This window comes from Vicugna pacos, chromosome 4, assembly GCF_048564905.1.
Source record: "Vicugna pacos chromosome 4, VicPac4, whole genome shotgun sequence".
NCBI classification, from domain to species: Eukaryota; Metazoa; Chordata; class Mammalia; order Artiodactyla; family Camelidae; genus Vicugna; species Vicugna pacos.
In genome coordinates this window covers 27,698,421-27,721,650 of record NC_132990.1, presented here as the reverse complement: position 1 = coordinate 27,721,650, position 23,230 = coordinate 27,698,421, and positions in this window count along the sequence as shown.

Here is a 23,230-nt window from a genome sequence, read left to right as displayed (position 1 = left end):
AACAGCCTATCCATGAACTTTATCTTTCACGTTCATGATCCAGGACCCTTTCATGACATCCTCTCAGGAAACAATCTATAGGCATTAAAAATAAGCATATACTTAGGTCCCCAGATGTGATAGGAAGCCTGCTGTATTTCAACATATGCATTCACCACTGGTTTCTTCTCTGAGTGGCAGGGCCAGAGGAACCATAAAATAAATAATTTGAAGTCTGTCGAAAAATTTAAGACTTAGAAATACAAATGATGGCTTTTATTTATCCTTTCAATCAAAATCATGCCTTTGAAGAAGAGATTAATTGTGAGAACACAAATTAAGACATAAAGAAAACTGTTTTTCTTCATCATAATTTATGTTACCAGATTAATAGATGCTTCTTCATAAATGACAAAGTGTATTCCATAAAAACCCAAAGAAAGTGTTTAATAAAAAACATCTAGCCCCAATCCAAAGCTTCTACAGTAGGATTAATAATAAAGCAGTAAATATCCCAGATAAAATCAAACTTGAGCAATCTTAATGTCATAAAACCCCTTGAAAAGAAGACCAAAAGTAACATCATACAGATAACAATTCTCAGAAGAACCTAAGAAAAGAATCCTGAGAATATGCATGGCTTCAGATGTCTATGTACCAGATTAACCATTATGATCAATAAAAAGAGTGAGCTAAACACTAGTACTAGCAGGTCTATGTGGTCTTTACAGCCTTGTAGAGATAATAATTATGACCATAATATAGCAATAGAGGAGCATACCTTGGTTTAAAAAATAATAGAAAGTATATAAGGATATCTTGGAACATCACTTACATTTATCCACAAACATGAAATAAAAATACCGTGAAGATTATCTGGAATGCAATAAAGGAAAATGAATTACATATTCATGTAAACCTTCCTCAGAATACATAATTAAAAAGAGAATACGGGAAATACATCCTCAATGTATAGTGTAAAAATGACTAAGGATCAAGTTTTAGAAACAGGGACTACAATTAGCTCAGCTTCTTTTTAAGGGCTCATTCTGTTAAATGTATTTATTTAAAAATATCCCATGTGAACAGTTTCAAGGGCAGAAAAGTAAAAACTTCAATGACTAAAGAATGCAATTGTTACCCTGGACTTAATTTCACATACAAAAAAAAAAAAATCGGTATCTCGTGACAAAGTGACCATATCATCTGGGATTTAGGAATAAGGACTTAAAAATTGAGAAAAATACTAAATACATCTGGACTTTATGGAAGTGTTACTTTGAAGAAAATTCTAATATGCTCATCAAAACCCAGATAATATTTATGAGGCTGTTGTATAAAACATGGGGTATTGTCATAAAGATGTTCTGTGAAATACATTTGTAACTTTTTTTTAGTTAAAAAAAAATACCTTTCTGTATTCAGGGTTTAAATTTTGTATTAAAACTTTACTTTTTTAGAGCATTTTAGAGTCACAGAAAAACTAAGTGGAAGGTACAGAGATCTGCCATACATCCCCTGCCCCTACACATGCACAGGGTTCCCACCTATCAATATCCCCCACCAGAGTGGTACATGTGTTACAAATGATGAACCTATACTGACACATCAAAATTACCCAAAGTCTGCAGTTTATATTATGGTTTATTGGTGTTGTACATTCTATGTATTTCAACAAATTATGACAATGTAAACCACCTTATAGTATCATACAGAGTATTTCCACTGCCCCTAAAGTCCTCTGTGTTCTACTTCTTCATTCCTCTCTCCACTCCATCCTCTGGCAAACACTGATTTTTGACTCATGACAGAGTTTTATGTTTTCCAGAATGTCATATACTTGGAATCATATAGTACATAGTGTTTTCAGATTGCCTTCTTTAGTTAATATGCATATACGCTTCCTCCATGTTTTTCATAGCTTAATTTCTCCTTTCTTTTTAGTGTTGGTTAATATTCCATTTTCTGAATGCACCACAGTTCATTTCTTTGTATAATTTTTAAAGCAAACAATATACCAAAGCATCTTATTATTCTGAAAAAAATAAACATACTTCTGTCTTCACTGTGATTTAAAAAAAAAAAGTCAGATATTCTACTCTGTATTCTTTCCTCAATTATAGTTCCATAAAAATCTGGTTCAAAATGTGTCCCCAGTGAATGAAGAATTCTTATACCTAGAAACGATTTTTTAAACAGTTGTTTAGTTAAATAATTTTGCACACATCTCTTGTGGAAAACATGATAGAAGAAGGAATTTAAGCCCTTGCAGTTAATGGATTACACTTGCAATTATAGTTCAGCTGGTTTAATGACTGCAGGGAACTCAATTTACCCCACATCACCAGTGAATGTCATTGTTATATACAGTGAATTCTCCACTTAAAATGCATGTTCAAGAAATAAACTTACTCAAAGAACAATTTTATTTCATATCATGTGGCTGTGTTTCCAGCAATTTTCTTATGATTCCACTATCAAGCAGCAAAGACAATGGCTTCTCTAGGTTCAATGAAGAGCAATGATAGGAGGATTAATTACAGTTTCAAATGGATGTATAATTGCCTATCTGAAATCATGCCAATTTCACAAGAGAAGGCAGGAGTATTAATTTAAGAAACAACTAACAAATTAAAACTACTATGATTTCTATTTTAAGTATTTGCAGAAATATTTAAAATATAAAATTCTCTACATCAAAAAAACACATTACATTTTCAGAGATATTGTATAAATTATTTTGGCACCGTAGGTAGTTTTTTCTTTTCCCCTGAGAAGGGAGGAGGGTTGATTAGAACACGTTGATTATTAATTTCTGTCTGGAATGGTAAGGCAGTACAGCATCTATTTGCCTTTATCCATCTAATTTTATTCAGTTTGTTACCAGTTTGATCACTTGACATTCCTGTTTGCTCCCATGGTAATTGTACAAAGATTTGCAATACTCTCCTGAGGAACTGAAATGTTCTCAAAGGCCTTGCTTAAGAGACAAGCACTTAATGTGGAAAGAGTTTTGTTCTGTGCCACTTGAACCTTGCCCTTTCCACTGGAGCATTTGACAAGAGTGCTAAATCTGTAGTAGCCTCTGGTTTATCCTATTATGGGTATTTGTGTCCCTTAAGCATTGGAATGAAAGCGCCGATTTATTTCTAAGAGACCTTGGACATTGACCAGATGGTAGTTCTTTTAGTTAAAATAAAACTGAGCTTAAACTTGTACTTAAATGTGAACTATTCGACAGCATATTTCTTTATGACACAGGGTTCTCCTTTACTAATTTCCTTAATATTATGCCCAAAGAAAGCCTATGGCTATGAAAGTTCTAATTTAGGAATAATACTATTATTGATGACAGGCTATCTCTGATAAACCTTCTTCAGAAGTCACTTTGACATTCTCATTTATTTACTGAAACTCAGTCATATTTTGTTTAATATGTACCAGGCACTTTGCATCATCATCTCATTTAATACTCAGAGTAACCTGCTGAATTATTACCGCCATTTTACAGATGCAAAAGCCAAAGATCAAAGAGGCAGATTAATTTTTTTGAGGACTCACAGTTGGTATGAAATCAACCACTGATTTGTATGAAGACCTGGATATTAAGCCCATGTTCATTCCGTTAAACTTCAGTAACTTTACACTTTGCCACCAAAGTACCTTTGCACTTTGTCAGTTTAGTTCCAGTAGTTTCCCGCAATTTTAATATCTTATCAAAATCTCACATTTCACCATGGAAATGATTTACATGTTGTATTACACTATATGATACATCAGCAATTGTTTTAAAAGACATTCAAAGTTATTTACATGTTAAATTACTTATTACTCTTCAAATTTAGAGATAAATTGATGCTCCCAGATGTTGGACTATGTTTATTCTTAACTTATCCAATAATCACACAGAGCTTTGTACTTCCAAAAGTACAGGAACATGCACACCAGTTTGAAAAACACAAAATAAGAAGTAAATGGTAAGAACAAAGCAATGGAAGTAAAAGTGGGCTTGGCAAGATAAAAAAGATTTCAGTATAAATGAGAAATATAGTACACATGGACATGTGCCAACTTCACTGGGATAGCACCATAGAAAGCATGAGTTACTGTATTTCTTTTAAATTGATTCCTGCTACTCTATTTGGAAGAGAAAAGAAAACAATCTATAAAATAATTCAATGCAATCCAACACACCTTTTATAAATTGGTTGACAAAATGACAAGCATCATGCTAGGTACTGGAATAGTACAAACATTTGAAAAACATAGTTCCTGCCCTCAAGATACTAACAACCTAGGAGAGGAGGCAGTCACATAAAACTATAATTACACAGACTGTGATAATTATCATAAAAGAAGCATGCAGAGGACACACAAGAACCACAGAATAAAGTGTTGTATCTGGGGTGCTGTCTTCCCTGGGTTTTTAAGGATCTGGTACAACAGAAAGGTGTAGAGTAACGCAGTTACTAAAGAGTGTGATGTGGTACAGTGAAGTAGTTCAGCAAGCCTGACTGCAAAGGAATACCCATGCTAGGGAAAAGGATAGTGAGAAGAATGGCATGTAAAGTGGAATAAAAATAACAAGACCCCCTTTAAATGTTCACAAGGCTTACTGCGCTTTCTTTTTATAAAACTCAGTGTCCTTGTAATTATTTGTTCAGTGGCCGTCTTCTCTACTAGACTGTAAAATCAGAAATTGCAGGGGCTGTGTGTTGTCCTCTTCTGCTTAGCACAGTTCCCGACACACAGCATGCATAAAGCTTTGGGAAATCACCAAAGAAAGGGAAATACGTACTTGATTTGGCACACCAGACAGAAACTGATTAAAAAGTCATAGCGAGGGAGGTAACATGTGGAAAACAGTGTCTTTAGAAGACCTGACTGGGAGTAATATAAGGGATGGTTTAGGTAGAGGGTAGGTGAGGTATTAATTCACACTCAGAACTCACTCTTAGGATGTTGGAAAGCCTTGAAACAGTAGTGGCAAATTGTGTAGGGAAGTAAAGGATGTAAGAGAGGCATATGTTCAAGATAAAATTGCTCAGAATTTTGAAAGGTAAAATAAAAAGGCTGAAGGGAAAAAAAAAGCCACCAAGATAGAAGACTATTAATTTCCAAGTTGAAGGACAGCAGGAAAAAGGGTGACTTAAGACTAGATAAATGTAATTTTAAACTACTAAGCTTTGTTATTGAAGTAATTTATCTGCCTAACAACTTCTGTCAATTAATATTATTGTTGGTTTGTTAAAATCTCCTAGTTAAAGGTAACATAATTGTTTAAGGTGCTTTACTGATTTATAAAAACTTTTTTCTTTAAGTCATATTTTGAGTAGTCCATTTACAAACGTGACCACTTTTTTAAAAATGTGTAGTTTTGCTTAGAAAAATGAATTCATAGATTCAGACCTCCATTATTCACACTGACTTGATAAGCAAAGAGTCACATCCTTTGGAAATAGCTTATGTCTTAATTACAGTATTATGTGGGATGTCCTTGAAAATCTCTCCTCTTTCTAAACTTATCAATGAAAAGGAACTACTGACTCCTCAATAACAATGCCTACTTTTTTCTTCTTTCTTTGAAAGAACATATCAAACACTTTTCTTCAGGTTTTTTTTCTTTGTTTTTAAGGAAAAATCTGTCTGGTACACTATATTTGATGAAACTCTTTTCAGATAATGGGGTCATGGAGACTACAGGTCTAAACCAATAGCACAAGCACATCAAGTTTTCTTAAGTCCTGACTGAAATGCAGAGGGAGACTAATTCAACGATTCAATCTTTCTTCAAACGTTTTGCTTCCCAATGACCAAAGAATTACGATACTGTCTGCTTTACTATCTCCCATGATCAGAATTTCTTAGGTTGATTTTTAGAGTGTAGTGGACCAGGTTTCATCTTCACTTACAAACTTAAACCTTAGCAAGAAAAGAAGATGGTTTAAAGGTGCCATAAGAATCATTAACTAAAGTCAGGTAAAATAAGAAAAACTACTATAAACTTTTGGCAATAAGGTAAATGTAACAGGTAAACCTAGAAGATACACTTTAAAAACATCCTTTAAGAAAGAAGACAAACTATTAAGAGTGAATGAGTAATGTCTGAAACCGTGATGGAACTGTGATAGGAAAAAAACAAGCAATCATAAAGATATTTGATTCTAAAAGCTCAGGTAGGACACTGTGCATGAAATGAATTTAGAAAATGGAATAGAGACCCAGTAAAGCGGCACCAGGGAAACACTGACAGTTTCTTCTTATTGCATATACATATTAAAAAGTGACTACTGGGATGATGAAGGAGAGACAACTGATTACTCTGAAATCACAATTATCTGGACTAAAATTTATGACACAAGTCCCGGTATTATGAATTTTAAGAAATCTAAATTCTAGCATGTTAAAGCTAATATTTACAGTACAGATTAAAAATGTTTAGCTCTGATTTATAATACAGAATGAATTATTGTTTCCAACTCTAGATTTAGATTGATAAACTGTCCCACCCAGTTCTTTCATACTCAAAAAGTACGTCAATATATATTTTATAATCATCTGTAAACATAATAAGATTTTTCAAATTGTACTTTAGTACAATAACAAACAATGCTGGGTAATGCTTCTAAGACTTTATACACATGTTTTACTCAAACTCTTTTCTGTCCTAACTTAAATTAATTCAGCCAAGATGAACTGAATATATTACAAACAAGATGCTGTGTAGTATTCAGACATGATGAAAAAGGAAGTATGATACAGCCCTTACCTTCAATGCACTTAGAATGAAAGCAAATGTTCCAGAACCACAAATGTGGTTCTGAAGCCAGAAAATTTGAGTTTAAGATCCAATAATGACATCTAGAGTTTAAAACTGTGAAAGAAGTTTATTATTTGTGCCTGAGGACATTTTTCATTTTTAACATGAGAGCATTAACTATCTATTATGAGAAGATTAAAAAGACAAAAAAAAAAAAAGAAAGTAAAATAGACCACAATGATATCTTTATACATAATAGCAGGTATCTCTGCCCCTGTACTGATCATATAGCCTCTCTAAAAGGTAGAAAAACAATAATGGCAAAAAAGTTCCTTTTTATTTTATCCCTGCACACCTTGTCTTCCCCCTAAAATGACAATGGAAGTCGTTTCTCTTACTTTTCAATAATTACACTAATCTGCTATTTTATTTCTTTGTATTAATGCCTGGACATCTGCTTTGAATCCCAGCCTGGTAATCACAGCCCTGATAGGATATAACCTGGCCTCCTATTACTGCTTGCCCATCTAAGGCCACCCTGCAGTGTCAGTTAAACCTGTTTAATCTCCTCTTGTCAAAGGGCCTCAATCATATTTTTAGTTCATGGAATGAGAGAGGAAGTACAATTTTTTATTTGTTAACTTCTTATTTGAGACATATAGTATATTTAAGTTGTATTCTTGAATTAAGAAGCGATAAAATGATAAACCAGAAAAAAAGAGAAAAAGGGAGTGTGGATCAGAAATGGTGGTGGTCTATTGGAACTCCAAAGGCGAAGGAATCATTTAACATACCTAGCTTTTAAAATACATGCTCCACTTTAAGAGGTAGAACAGAACAGACTCTACTCTAAACCAATGCATGATTATGGTGGAATCTTGGTTTATGCATGCTTCTCATAAGGTCCAGGTGTGCTCCACTACTTCCTTGACATGCTATATATGCAGTGGTTTCTCTCCTGGTTCATAGTCCTCTTAGGTACAGAACGCTATAATCACAGGAGGAATATGGAAGCTCTTCTATAGATTAGTTAAAACACTTACTCTAGTCACTGGATAGGAAGCATCTACACAGACTGGCCACAACAAAAAAATTATGAAATAGGGAATTGCACATGGAAAAGGGCAGGCTTGCAGTTATGGGAAGTGATGACATAGGGTGAATCTCTAGGAAGAACAAAAATAGCAATCAAGTTGACTACACCACTACTCTGAAAGAGCCCAGGTCCTAATTCTTTAATTTTCCTGTGTTGGGAAAGATATCTTGGAACTTGAGTAAAATTCCATTTCCTACTTGAATTTATCTTCCTGTGGTTCTTTCCACTGGCTGTTATTTTTCTTACACTGCTGATTTATATACAAAACTGTATCCTGGGTGTTCTCTTAGGATGAGAGATAACTGTAACCTCGGATTACTGGCTGGCTGCCAGAATATTGGTGGGATCAAGAAGAATATGAAACTTTGGTTTATAAGCCATAGATGCCCTAAAAAGGAGAGAAGTTTTCCACATAGAAAAAGGATAGAGAATTATTAAAAAGGATTTCTCATAGAAGGTTTTATGGAAAATATATTTCCTTACTACAAAGCTGATACATTTTTAGGTATTCAGGTGGCAGAAAGTAAATGAGGACTTCAAGGCCTATTACATACTAATTGAGGATGTGGTCAGAGAGTGAAAAATCTGTTTAACATACTACAGATCTAGAGCTTGCATTAGCTGGAAGTTAATTGTATGAAAGAAAAGTGCCATTTTCATAAGTGGATCCTCCAACATTACGATCAGCTATTGGCTCTGGAGAATTTATTGGTCATTGTGACAATATTTAAGAGATATTCTAGGAGTGAAGTTAAGTGGATAAAGGTCTGTCCAAACTTTTAAACCTATACTTAATGTTAGCAGGTGTTCAACTATCAAAAAATGTATGTGTATGAAGAAGGATCATCACTTGCCCTTCTGGACTATATTTACAAATGTGGACAGACTCCAATGGCTGCCTTGTAGAGTAACGGCCCTGTTACAGCACCTGGGGCCAGTGTTCTGAGAAGAATACAAAGCTTATAGTCTTGTATAAAAAATTATAATTTTAATATTCTAAGACAACCTCCGTATCAATTTATATCTCAATGTGGATTTTTTTAATGCACTGGTTTGTGTGTTTTTCCTTTCATATCAACCTATTCCTTGTCTGGAGAATTAGACATGTAGCTGTGACGAACTTCCTAAAGGGAAATAATCTTTCTCCTTATGAAAATAGGTACAATGTCATGCACATTCAAAGGGGGATGTTAAAGATGACATATATGAATTAATTAGCAATGAATACTCTGTGAGAAGCTAAATGGGGACAGGAAATCAAAGGCAGGACAAAACTGGGAAAACAGCTGGTGTGAAATCAGTCACTGAAAGTAGCTTCTGTAGTGAGATGTCCTGGGTCTGAAGCTGGATTAACCACTCAGTAGTAGTTAAACTGGATTAATCACTCAGCAGTAGTTAAACTGGATTAACCACTCAGTAGTAGTTAAACTGGATTAACCACTCCTAGGGCACATTTTTCAACTTCTTTGTACCTCCTAAAAATTAGGCAACAGCCCAAAATAGAGTAGCTTGTGCCTAGCCCCACATCACTACACAAGACTTCACTTTTAATTGTTTCAGCCCTCCTAAAAATAGAATCTTAAACCAGTCAGGAATTGATGAATCAGCTTGACAGTTTGCCTGATAGACCTCTGTCATCCCTCAAAGGAAAGTGACCTTGTAATAACCAAGTGGTATTATTGTCTAATATCACTTAGTTGTCCCTGTTCCCGTCTGCCTATAAAAGTCTTTCATTTTGTATAGATTGTCGGAGTTCCTTTCTATATGCTAGACTGGAATCTGATTCATTAATTGGATATAGCCAATAATATCTTTAAAATTGACCTAGCTGAATGTTGCTTTTAAACAAGTCTTAGTTTCCTCAACTGTAAAATGGGAATAAGAGTGTGTATTTCCTAGGATTTCTATAAGGATCAAATATGTGTTAATATTTACAGAGTACGTAGAAAAGTTGCTTGCATATCATATGAATACTATACGTATTTATAATGAAAAAATATTTACAGAAGTTGAACAAGAGATGCTCTGGATAAACTATGAAGATGGGGAAAATTATCTTTGTCCAGCTGTTAAAACTTCTTTAAAATGCTTTATATGTATACCAGGATATGTGTGGTCACAAGTACGATGTTACATAGGTATACATCATTTCAGTTTGGCCACTCTCTTGGGAGTCCTTCAGCTTTCATACCTTGCTAGTTACACTGCCCCCACTGGAGGGGTCAGTGTAGGATAAGTTACCACAAGTGTGACTGCCACTGACTACACATGACATGGATGCAATATTAGTACACTGTATTCACCTGGAAATTATAGCCCCCAGGACAAACCTCAGTTGTGTTTATTCAACTCCTGGATGAAGTCCAGTCTAAGCAGGCATGATGTTTATCACAAGTGGCCTTTCTAAAGTTCTAGGGCAAAATCAACAGCAACACACTGTGGCAATATTGTATATGCTAATATTCACACTCCAGAGCATTATTCTGATTTTATGAACGCTGGCTTATAGAGTATTTATATCTGCTGTAGTCAAAAGAACAAAGTAGACCTCTGCAGACAGGGGCAACAGATTGCCCTTCACACCCAAGAATCTGTCTTAAAAGAACTTCATCCTGGTTGAAAACACTCAGTCATCTATCAGTTGCTGACAGACTCTCAATAGTTAAAAATGAGATTTTCTCAAGCATATGAAAGAGCCAATATAATAAACATAACCAGCATAACATGAACTTGAATGATAGTTCCAAGTTATTATTATGCAGTCAGATCAGCAAGAGATGTAGCTTACTCTTCTTTCTATCCAAAATATACAGGTAAAATGCTCTGGTAAAACTTGCACTTTAACTTCAATTCAATTTACTCTTTTGGGAGGCAGAGTATCTGGACACTTTCCTAGCATGAACATACCATCTGGGAGAAATAGCTAAAAGTATTCTCTTGAATGCTCTTTGGAAAAAAAGAGTGATGATATACTTTCCAGTGTTATTATTATGTATTCATGTGTCTTCCTCCATTCACCACAATTTCCCCTTTGCTCCATGTATTACTTGTCTTAATTCAGACTTTGCCTTCATGGGTAGGAGTCTCTGGTTGAACCACACTGTCTCCACACAGAGCTGGTAAAGAATGGACTTGTTAGAGTTTCCCTTATTTGCACTCTCAGGAAGAAAGACTAGGGCTTCAAAAGTAAAGGAAAATGGAGAAATTAACTACGAGGCAGACAGCAATACTTATCCTCAGTTTACCCACAAGACAGTATGTTACTTTCCACTTCAACATTCCTCTAAGAATATGTCCAATCAAACTGGAGTAATTGAAATAATGTATTGAGTAGGACTAATGTCATTCTCAATGAACACACAAGTATTAGACACAGGTAAAAAATTCACAAAAGAAAAAAACAAATTTATGTTCCTTAGTAAAATAGAAGTAAATTCAAGAATCATTTCTTTTTTAGCCTACCAAACTGAGAACTATTTCAATAGTAACACTGTATAATTAGTCAACCACATACTACTAGTAAGAAATATAAACATTATAATTTCTGACAAAAATCTTGATGTATGGAATATTTTTATTTTGTTATGATATTTTCACTTCTACTAAACTCTCTTAAGGAAGTAATCAGAGATTTTGTAATTTCTTTTTGCTTTGATAAAATCATTTTGCCTTATCTATGCTGTGAAAATAAATGTTATTAAATAAATAGCTGACTCTTGCTATTTCTGTCTTTCTGATAGTAACATAATTAATCTTTCTGGTAGAAGAAATGATTCTTTTGATAAAACAAAATAAAAACAATTACTTTAATGGATTTTTATGGGCCTTTTGGTTAAAAATGTAAGGACTTTGGCCCATAAACGGCATGTGGGTATTGCTTAATTGTCCTGTGCAATAAAATGTGAGGTCCAAAGTGGCAAGCATACTCAGACAGAAATAACATAGCTAGTGACACAGAAAGCGCAAGAGAAGGTGGAGAAATAAGGGGCTGGAAAGAGGCGGTGGGAAGGGGAGAATAATCATTCCCATGGTGGGATGTTAGGAAGCCTGGGAGAAACTGCTGACAAATGGGGAAGACCTGTTGTGGGAGTTCCTGATAACTTTTATTGTGGCAGTATAACATGTGCAATTTTAAATAATTTGCTCTGTCTTTAGGTAATCCTCCCCATTCCCCTTCTCCCTTAACAAAATCACCAGAACAGAATAATCTGGTGTGAGTGATACTCTGAAGGATAGTACTACTTTCTCCAGAAAGAGATACCTGTGGAGGGAACACTATCAGTCACTAAAGGCAGTAACACTGAGAAACTAGAGGGGAAGAGAGGAGAAAATGACTTACACCTCAAGAATAAACAAAAATCTTGAGAAGGATATTGTAATTTTCACAGTACTTGAGACAGACACTTAGGATATCTTTTCTGGTTCGTTCATCTGTTTCTAATACTAATGTGAATTGCGGAGTCATCTATAATTCCCATATGCTAATAATTTGAAAAACTAATAAATATTAAAATATATGAAAATTGTAAAATTATTTCAAGTCTTTCATACGTTGTGGTACTAGGCATTTATGCATTTGTATCAGCTAACAACATAAGAAAAGCTCAAATCAAAACAGCATGATATTGGTACAGAAACAGACATATGGATCAATGGAACAGAACAGAGAGCCCAGAAATGAACCCACAAACTTTTGGTCAATTAACTTTTGACAAAGGAGGCAAGAACATACAATGGAGTAAAGACAGTCTCTTCAGCGATTGGTGATACGATAACTAGACAGCTGCATATAAACCAATGAAGTGAGAATACTCCCACACACTATACACAAAAATAAACTCAAAATGGCTTGAAGACTAAATATAAGACAAGACACTATAAACCTCTTAGAAGAAAACATCAACAAAACATTATCTGACATAAATCTCAGCAATGTTCTCCCAGGACAGTCTACCCAGGCAACAGAAATAAAAGCAAAAATACACCAACAGGACCTAATTAAACTTATAAGCTTTTGCATAGCAAAGGAAACCATAAGCAAAACAAAAAAACAACCTATGGGGTGGGAGAAAATACTTGCAAAAAATGAGACTGGCAAGGGCTTAATTTCCAGAATATATAAACAGCTCATACAACTGAATAACAAAAATAACAAACAACCCAATTTAAAAATGGGCAGAAGACCTAAACAAGCAATTCTTCAACGAAGACAGGCAAATGGCCAATAGGCACAGAAAAAATGCTCAATATTGCTAATTATCAGAGAAATGCAAATCAAAACCACAGTGAGGTTTTACTTCACCCTAGTCAGAATGGCCATCACTAAAAAGTCCAAAAACAATGAGTGCTGGAGAGTGTGTGGAGAAAAGGGAACCCTCCTACACTGTTGGTGGGAATGTAGTTTGGTGCAGTAGTTACGGAAAACGGTATGGAGAGTCCTCGAAAGACTAAAAATAGACTTACCATATGATCCAGCAATCCCACTCCTGGGCATATATCCAGAGGGAACCTTAATTCAAAAAGACAAATGCACACCAAAGTTCACAGGAGCAGTATTCACAACAGCCAAGACATGGAAACAACCTAAATGTCCATCAACAGATGACTGGATAAAGAAGCTGTGGTATATTTATACAATGGAATGCTATTCAGCCATAAAAAATAGTAAAATAACGCTATTTGCAGCAACATGGATGGAACTGGAGATTGTCATTCCAAGTAACCCAGAAAGAGAAAGAAAAATACTGTATGATATCACTTACATCTGGAACCTACAATAACAACAAAAAAAGACAAACTTATTTACAAAACAGAAACAGACTCACAGATATAGATAACAAACTTATGGTTACCAAGGGTGGAAGGGGGAGGGAAGGGATAAATTGGGAGTTCAAGATTTGCAGATACTAACTACTATATATAAAATAAATACACAATAATTTCATACTGTATCCCACAGGGAACTATATTCAGTATCTTATGGTAACTCAAGGTGAAAAAGAATGTGAAAACAAGTATATGTATGCTCATGTATGACTGAAGCATTATGCTGTACACCAGAAATTGACACAACATTGTAAACTGACTACACTTCAATAAAATATAGAGAGATATACATATAGATATATATGAATCACCAGTGGGAAAAATTGCACATAGAATCTTACCCAATAAGTTTTGCAAATAGCACCTTATATTTTTCTGAAAGACTATTTAAAAATGTACAAAATGTTAATAAAAGACAGTATTAGATGAATGTTTAATGCCTTCCTGAATATTCTTATATTTTTTCTACAGAATAAATGTACCCCTGCTATAATCAGAAAATGTTATTAAAAATTTTGGGTTTGTCAATATATTCTCATCCCATGCTAAAGAACAAAAATTTTTGGTAATATTTGCTATATATACATATATATATATATATATATTTTTTTTTTTTTTTTAATTTCAGGGTTACTAAAGCTGCAGAAGACCTTTAAAAAAATAGGCTAAGAGTTGATTTCAGGAGGGCATAAAAGGTCTTTGTTCTAAAGCCAGAGTGGGGCCTGGGAACTGTCAACAGCAGAGAATGAGATACTGAAATGTTGCAAAGTGATGGAAATTTTGCAAAATCACTGAAAGTATTATAGCATCCAAGTTTTGCAAAAATCACTACTAGGATTACAGCATCCAACAATCTAAAAAAGCTGATTCATTTTCAAATGTTTCTAATTTGCTCTATTGGGCATTTTTTAAAATAGGAAATGAACATGCATTTAAAAATTGAAGTCAATGAAAAACTAGATTCATTTCATACAATACCATTCTAAAAACAATTTTTCTTAATCACATTGACTCCATAAATGTGTATTTTGAATACTCTTTTCTTAATGCTACAGAACTCATAATAAAGCTATACAGGCTCAAATTTGCAAAACTGTTTCTATTATTAACCCAAAAGCCTAGCGAGAAATAACATCATTTTGTATTTATTTTACACTAAAAGTGGAAAACAAGTCATCTATCCAATTTTCAAGTTTCCTTGCTGTAGGGATAATGCTTTTGTTTTCCAATCACTGCTTCTCCAACTGGTGGGTAGTAGAAACAGAAAACATGTAAACTCAGAATTGACATGCTTTGCAGAATCTGAGATGGAACGTTTCTCTGCCTATCAGTTCAGGCAGAACATATAATTATTTTCACATCTCAGAGGAGTAGTCCTTTCAGTGTTAGATTTTCTTAATGCTCTGAGCCGGCAATGACAAGGAGAAAAAGAAGAAGAAAAAAACACATTTGGGGACTGTCATTTGCAGTCAGTTCTTTGAAACTAATTTTAGAATGACTTTTAAATTCTGCAAAACATTTATCAGGCAATTCTCTTGATGGAGAAAACAGTTATTTCTCAGTTAAATTTGCCATGAAGTTTTCCCAACTCTTTGTCTTATTTTTGACAAGCTATTTTCAGGAATGTCATCACCATAACAAAGGTAAAATGTGGCTCCTATCCTAGGAAGACTTTTATTAATGCATTATCCTTCTCCAGCTCTCCAACAGCATTCTGGATTTAGATACTGACTACGGCACAGGTACTTATATGGGTAAAAATCACAAGGACATCTTCTTAAGGACTCAGTTTACAAACAGGAAAATAACTGAAATTTAAATCCCATGAAAACTCTCTTCATTAGCAACACAGTTCATGGTAGTTTATATAAAATGTCTTGTTAAGAGGAGTTACAAAAGTTAATACCATGGTACTGAAACTATGCTAAAGTGTTACAAAGTGTAATGAAACAGAGGTAAATTAAAAGAGGCTCTAGTAAAACTACAGCCTGATCACACATCAACCCCCTAATCCATTCACCTAACACTTGCTGCAAATTAAAAACTGACAAAAAATTGTGTCGTAGGTCACAGAGCAGGGAAATAGCAAAGTTACCTCTTTTGTGTCCTGAAAAGATATACATACTGAATAAGAACTCTGAATGTAGAAGAGAATTCTACTGAAAATGATATAAGTTCTAAATATTCTATATCCTTAAGACTTTCCATAGATTTACGTAGATGTTAAAGACTAAAGATGACTGATACAATTCATAACATAACCCTCTGAAGATGCACTCTGAAGGCATATTACGAAATAAATTGTCAGTTGTGAGAACTGCAGAATAGTCATCTAAGTAGAACTCACTCTCAGAACATTGTCAGGGATTAAATCAGAAGCAATCACAGAGGGTCTCAAATTTATCATTCGAAAAAAATCTTTCTACGTTGTTTTCACTGAAATTAGAAAGAACAAGCTTAACAATTATTGGGTTATTAACACTACGGCTAGAATCAAGTCCTAAAACTTAAGCACTAGATATAAGAGTCCTTCACAATCTGCAGCGAGTCTACTATTTGGGTTGATTTCTCACTACCTTTTTTCTCTTCTAGCGTGGCCTTTCACCATGTCATCCATTCAGAATCAACCAACACTTCATGCACTTCCATAATTACATGCATTTGTGTATGAATATGTTGTCTCTACACGCAATTCTTTCCAAGCTTAAAAATGGTGAACTGTTGTCTATACTTTCAAACCCAGTTCTGAGAAATCTTCCCTGACAGCACAAGATAGCCATCCTTTCCTTGTTTGCACTATAGCAATTTGCAGTATTCTATTAGAATGGAAGCCATTCGAAATGCCTTGTATATGAGAACTGACATTTTCTTATCAGAGATACATCTAAGATGATAAATCCTTTCTATTAAGGTAGTCACCCACTTCACCTGCATTTTTAAGTCACTGACATGTCTCTGTCCCATTAACCCCTGATGACACGACAAAGGAAAAGAGGAGTTAAGATAAATTATATTACATATTTTCTGCCAAGTTTTCATACAGACTCTTCCCACAAACTTGCTACTGCCCCCACTATTCTCAACCACCAGCAAGGAGGAAGTCACAGGCAAGAGAGATCATCTGCTACCTAAATATTGGGAATGAGGCACCGAATTATGCAGCTTTGTTTCAGATGCAAGACTTCTGGCAAGAAAATGAAATACAACAGGATCATCTTTAAGAAGTCATGCACGAAGTTAAAATCCAGACTAGAAAATGACATGACTTTAACTACCATAGCTACCCAGAATTCAGGGATAGGAGTGAACACCAAACAGCAGGCCACAGAAAATAGCTATAATTCAGTGGTAGCATTTCTGAGAGAAAGTAACCCTGAGACTGTAGACTTCTCACAAATTAGGTTGTCGCATATTGTGTTACAGTGTAATTATTTTTCAATTAACTCTCCATAAACAATTCTGAATTTGTGATATTATAAATATAATCTAATTATTTAAATTTTGAATCAACAACACATGAAACAGTAACTGATAAAAAAGATTTTAATGAAAACTTGTAATTAAAACAAGAACACACCAAGTTTTTAAAAATAAATATTCAGCAATCATTTAAGGAGGAATTCATTATGGGCCAGACTGTTCACTCCATAAGGTGAAGAGGAAATTCAAATAAAAATGAAGTTCCTAACCCCAATTTTAGGTCAGTTATTGTGGAATGTTGAAAGAGAAAATGTTAAAACGTAACTTTTTCAGTAGCAGAGCTTGTGAAATTAATACAGAAACCCAACCAAAAGTCCATCATGCAGGCATTAATTGGTTTAACACATATTTCTGAGAATCTACATTTTATTTAGAAAGAGTGGGCATTTATAATATAAAGTGTCCACTATGCTGTGAATGTTATTTCTATACTTTTTATAGAAAATAATGAAATATTGTTAAAGTAAAAACTTGAAAGATAAGTTACATTTTATAGTCCTATTGTGTATGTTTACAAATACATATAATTTTTAAATCTGCTTATGAAGTATATATCACATAATATATAATTTTATTTTACAAATATATATGCTAAATATATGTTTCTTCAGCATAAACTGACACTTCCTATCTTCCGTCTTAGCCATTTTCCTATTTTCTAATCACCTCTCTTTTCATCACCTCAAAGGAGTGATATGACAGTGTGTAAAGAAACAAAGTAATTTTCCTAATTTCAGACTCCAAAGTAAAATGTCATAGGGCTCTTTTATTTAGTCAAAAGATTTGGGGTTTTAAGAGGGGAAGAGTTCATTTTTCTTGCCACCTCTCAAAGCTAATGAAGCTTTTCTCAGGTTTAGAGACTAGAGAACTAGCAGAGAACTGCTCAGAATATAGATGTCAGTGAAATAGCCCAGAGTTCCTGTGCTTTGCATTCTTTCCCAGCAATATGGAGGAAGTGTCTAGGCACAGAGATTTTAATTACTCAGAGCAGTAAAACAAAGAAGATTAATTCTTTCGTTTCCCTCCAACATCACACAGAAATGTCAGTGAAGATGCCAGACCCAAAGTGGCTTTGGTTGATCAATGCTTAAGACTAGGACAGATAAAGGAAGGTTTAACACAAGCAGACATAGATATGAGACAATCAGAAACTTGTGCAACCCACACACACACGTCGGGGCTATGCAAGCTTTCCCACATTTAGATTTGACTCCAAGGTAAAGGAGGTTGGGTTAAATTAAGTCTCAGCTACGCGAGCAGAAAGAGTTTTAAATTTATAGCAAGCCCTCTTCTACCCTCCCCAGCAAGGTACTAAGACTGTGTAATTAAAATTGTCTTTTCTCTGACTTCCCTTGCTCATAGTGTGTGAGCAATCACTTTCCTTCCACTCTTTTCTTCAACGGCTTTAGTGGTTGAAAAAAGATAAGGTACTTTCAGTGGATCAGTGAATAACTGTGAAATTGGTCCTGCCTACAGATTCTAAATGGGACTGATGTCTGCTCTTCAAGATTGCTCAATCTCGTCTGAGTGTAGAAAGTGATGCTGTTTAGATTCATTAATTTTGTTGTCATATTTTCTCCAACCTTTCAGAGGATATTCAAAAAACCTAATTCTCTTTTATTTTCTTCTTTGATCCACTACTGTTTTTACTAAGAATAGAACGTGAATGCCCTCACCAAGAAAAAAATGTTAAAAAGATAAACATGTGGAGTGCTGGATTCGTTAGCCAGTAACAACAGAACCTGGTTAATGAGGTTCTCCAATTTTTAACATTCTTAAGTCTCTCCTAAGCTACTTAAGAGTCAATCATAGCCAATAGTTTGGTTTCATTAGAGAAAAATAAGAGCCCCCAATGACTACTCCTCTAAGAAGACTGTATCACTTTCCTTGTTTGAAATTACTTTTGTATGCTGCTCTTGTGGTTCTACTAGAATCCAAGGGCTTTGAAAAATTTTGCCTATGACTTCCACAGTGTATTCAGGAGATGCCAAAATAAAGATAGAAAGAAATTAGTGAAGCAGTGTCCTTACTAGGAGATATCCTTTAATAATGTTTATTCTATTCAATTTCATTTTTCTATCACATTTAAAAATAAGTCATTAGAGTAACCATAAATACTGGTTTTCCTAGGAAAATTCTGATTTACATCTGTTGACAAAGTATTATTAGTAGCAGTATCTCACTTTTCTCTCAAAATTGTCTCTTATTGTATAATGAATTATTTGCATATCCTAGTTAAGATCCACTAAATTGGTTTCTCATCCCACTAACAGTTGTAACCCAAATATGAGTCTTTCTCCTCGATCTGAGCTCTGCTTCTCAGAAAAGTAACTCCAACTTCTCACAATTTATCATCCTCCTTTACGCTGAACAGTGTGTCACTATTTTCTGAAAATTTTAACTCATTTCTTGGCGACATGCAAAGGACTGGGCTATAAGCAGGTTCCTAATACCATGTGATTCTTACAAACTCAGATACCAGTGTCATTAAATGATCAGGATGCACATAAATTTTGCTTCTTAATTTTTAAAGAAATTCAGTGCCAAAGTGATAATATATTAAAAATCACTTTATATATCCTATAATTCATCTGTATTATCTTTGAAATTGCTTTGAAATTAATCTCTCGAATGAAATTATAAAATTTGCAATTTCACTCCTGAGGCAAACGCTCCAGACTTGCTACCAAATTTCCATCCACAATACTCACAGCCTCTTCTCTTCACTTTTCTTCATTACTGGGTCAACCATGGGCCATAGTTCTCAAACGGTCTATAAAATATAACCAGAAGCCCTTACCAAAAAAACAAAAAATGTATTTTTTTTTTTTACCATTCACTCTTTAAGAATTCACCCTCTGCATTTTACTCAGTGTTCTTCTCTCAGAAATAAGACAAAAGTGGTGAAGGCCTAGCTTCTACTATGTGATCATAACATGGCAAACATCAAGAGGAAGATCTACATATCAGGAATGAGTGACCAGAAGAAGAATATTTGTTCCCTCGTAATACTGGACTGCTTAACACACAATAACTTACTGTGTGAAACAAAGAGACTTCTATCTCTTTAAGGTACTATAGTAGGATTTTTTTGTTATCTGAAAAACAGAAAATGCTGATAGATATTTTTATAAACCAGAAGTAGATGTTGCAAGTAACAGAACCTAAAATGTGAATTATCTGGCAGAGGAGGTAAGGAATTGGACAGAGTGCACCCCATAATCCCAGCTTGAGAAATAAGTAAACCTTGTTTAGCAGTGACAAATACTTAAAACGTTTGCTGGCTGTACCCTGTGAAACAAAACATTCATCTTCCGTAATGTTAGGGGAATTCGTACTGAGTTATTATTCCCAGAAAATCCTTACAGAGAACAATGTATCCAAACTAGACCTAGCCATATACTTTATACACACATATCTTCCCTCATTAAAATAAAAGGGTTTGTAAATATCTTCAGATAAGAATAATTACACTCCACTGATATTCTTCAAATCAGCAGACTCAGATATCAGAATCAATTGACACCAATTACTGAGGCATAAGGATATACAATGCAAATGATGAAAATCCTGAAGGCTCACCCAAACATGACTGCCATGTGTACACGTCTCTTCACTCGTATTCTCTATATTTGTGTTTGAGATTTTACTCTAGCAATCACAGAACAAAAGGGAGTAGGGAGGAAATGCTGTTTCAGTAAATATTCCCTAGAGACACTCCTAACAGAGTTTTGGTGAAGTATTCAACTTTAGGAAATACCACCTATTTTCCCTGACTCTATAAAGAAAATTAACAGGAGAAAACCCAGTTTCTAAAAAAGGGAAAGAAGTCTAACTGACTTCAAGAGGATCGCTAAGATTCATACTCTGGCCTTAGGAGGTGGATTTGTCAGTTAACTCTGACACTGAGCACTGTTCTGGAGGAAGCATCCACAGTTTCTAATACTGGATCATGCAACGTCTACCCCAGAGGTAAAGTGGGGTGTGTGTGTGTGTGTGTGTTCTGGTTGTTTGTTCATTTAAGCAGTACGGTACTATGGAAATGAGAAGGACTTGAGAAAGGATAGGTCCTGGTCAATAGACAGAGATTCCTTTAACAATGCAGACTCTTCCAATCACCTGTAGCAAAACCCCAGAAAAACAGGGAGAAAGAAGCAGAAACAGGAGAGGCAGAATACATAGGAAATTAAAGAGATGACAAAAGCAGTAAAGTAATGCTTGCTTTCACTTCTGGCCTTCTAAAAAGAAGCAATGCATGCCATAGCTTGTGCCCTGCATCCCAAAGTAAAACATCAGAGGAGTTTAAATTGAAGGGCAGCTCTTTCCTGGAGTAGGGAACCAGCATCACAGGGTAACATATTCCCCCATGCGTGCAGAGGGCATGATCTAGTTTTCTATTCAATAAATTAACTGAAAAACTGATTATGAGGAAATGTATTAAATCAGAAATAAACTCTACTGACAAATAAATGCATTTGTGTGTGTGCATGTATACCCCATCCTCAGAGGAAGTGTCATATGTAAAAACTGGGGAGATACTTATAATTTAATTGAATTATTAGAATTAGATAAACAGGACAGTCCTTAAATACACTGGAATGATAACAAGGGAAAGGCTGTACAGTTTTGATAATCTGGCTGAAAAAGAATGAAGGAAACAGAGATGGCATATAAGAGATGCTTGCGCACAGCACAATGAAAAAGCATTTGGTTTGATGATAAAATGAAATTCACTGTGTACAAAATTTACAAACAGAGGAAGTAAACCTCCCACTCAATAAATGGCATATTTCTGGCAACACCATACGAAGCAAACTTTGGAATTAAAGGTATCATTCTACTGAATTCTTCTAATTGACTTGGGTTACTAATGATTTTTGAAGCAACTAATTTCTAAGTTCTTTGGCACCATTAAACTGCTTAGTTTAGGACTGAAAGATAACAGTCAATCCTGCTACTGGGCAGGAGATATGTTCAATCTGTGTAACAAAGCCAAAAAAGTTTTAGGAAGGAAAAGCAAACAAATTCACTCTTGAATGATTCCAACATATTAGAGATGCCAAAGGTCAAATGGCTAGAAAAGGTAATTAGGTCCCTAAATAATATTAATGCAAGGGAAAAGAGAGCTTAATTACTGAACAACATATATATTACTAAATGTGGAAGACAGCTGATTCTGGCTTGGTCTATCCGATGTAGATCTCAAAATTTATAGGTACCTAGACACTCTGGCACAGTAAACTGCTTTGAGGAACAATGGTGAATCTCAGCGGGTACAAATGATATATTCTTAGAACCTAAGTATGAGTTTCCTTTGAGCTTCTACAAAGATGTGAGCATGACATGATCCAGAGTGAAGAACTACCCACTGACTGCCTAAGGCTAAGCTCCATATGGCTTCAAGAAACAACAACAGGACAAATTAAACATAGTCCAGTTTACTCAGTTATTATTTTCAAAAGTGAATTGAACTGCCAATCCTTTGGTTTGAGGGAGCTAAGATTTCTCCACCATTTTGTGGAGAGTTCACAGTCTTAAGTAAGTGCCATCAGACTCCATGCTTATAAGATAAATAGGAGATACAATACATCACCAAACTTTTAATCCTATTTTGTGGAACAATGCATACTAGTTTCCTGGAAAAAACATCAAAAGCTGGGATTTGGGAATTTAGGGCAAGCATCTAGTCAGAAAGATAGAAGGCCAAAAAGGAAAGGTATGGGCCAAGAATATACTAGAGGGCTGAAACCTGTATAGAAGAAGTGCCCAATTTTAATTCTATAGGAATGAATGATTAGGAAAGTATTTATAAAAGCATGCCTAATTTTCAGATTTGTTTTATGTAGCCATATCATATTCTTCTAATTTTGAAATCTCAGCAATGTTCTCCTAGGGAAGTCTACCCAAGCAATAGAAATAAAAGCAAAAATAAACAAATGGGACCTAATTAAACTTATAAGCTTTTGCACAACAAAGGAAACCATAAGCAAAACAAAAAGACAACCTATGGGGTGGGAGAAAATACTTGCAGAAGATGAGACTGACAAGGGCTTAATTTCCAGAATATATAAACAGTTCATATCACTTAA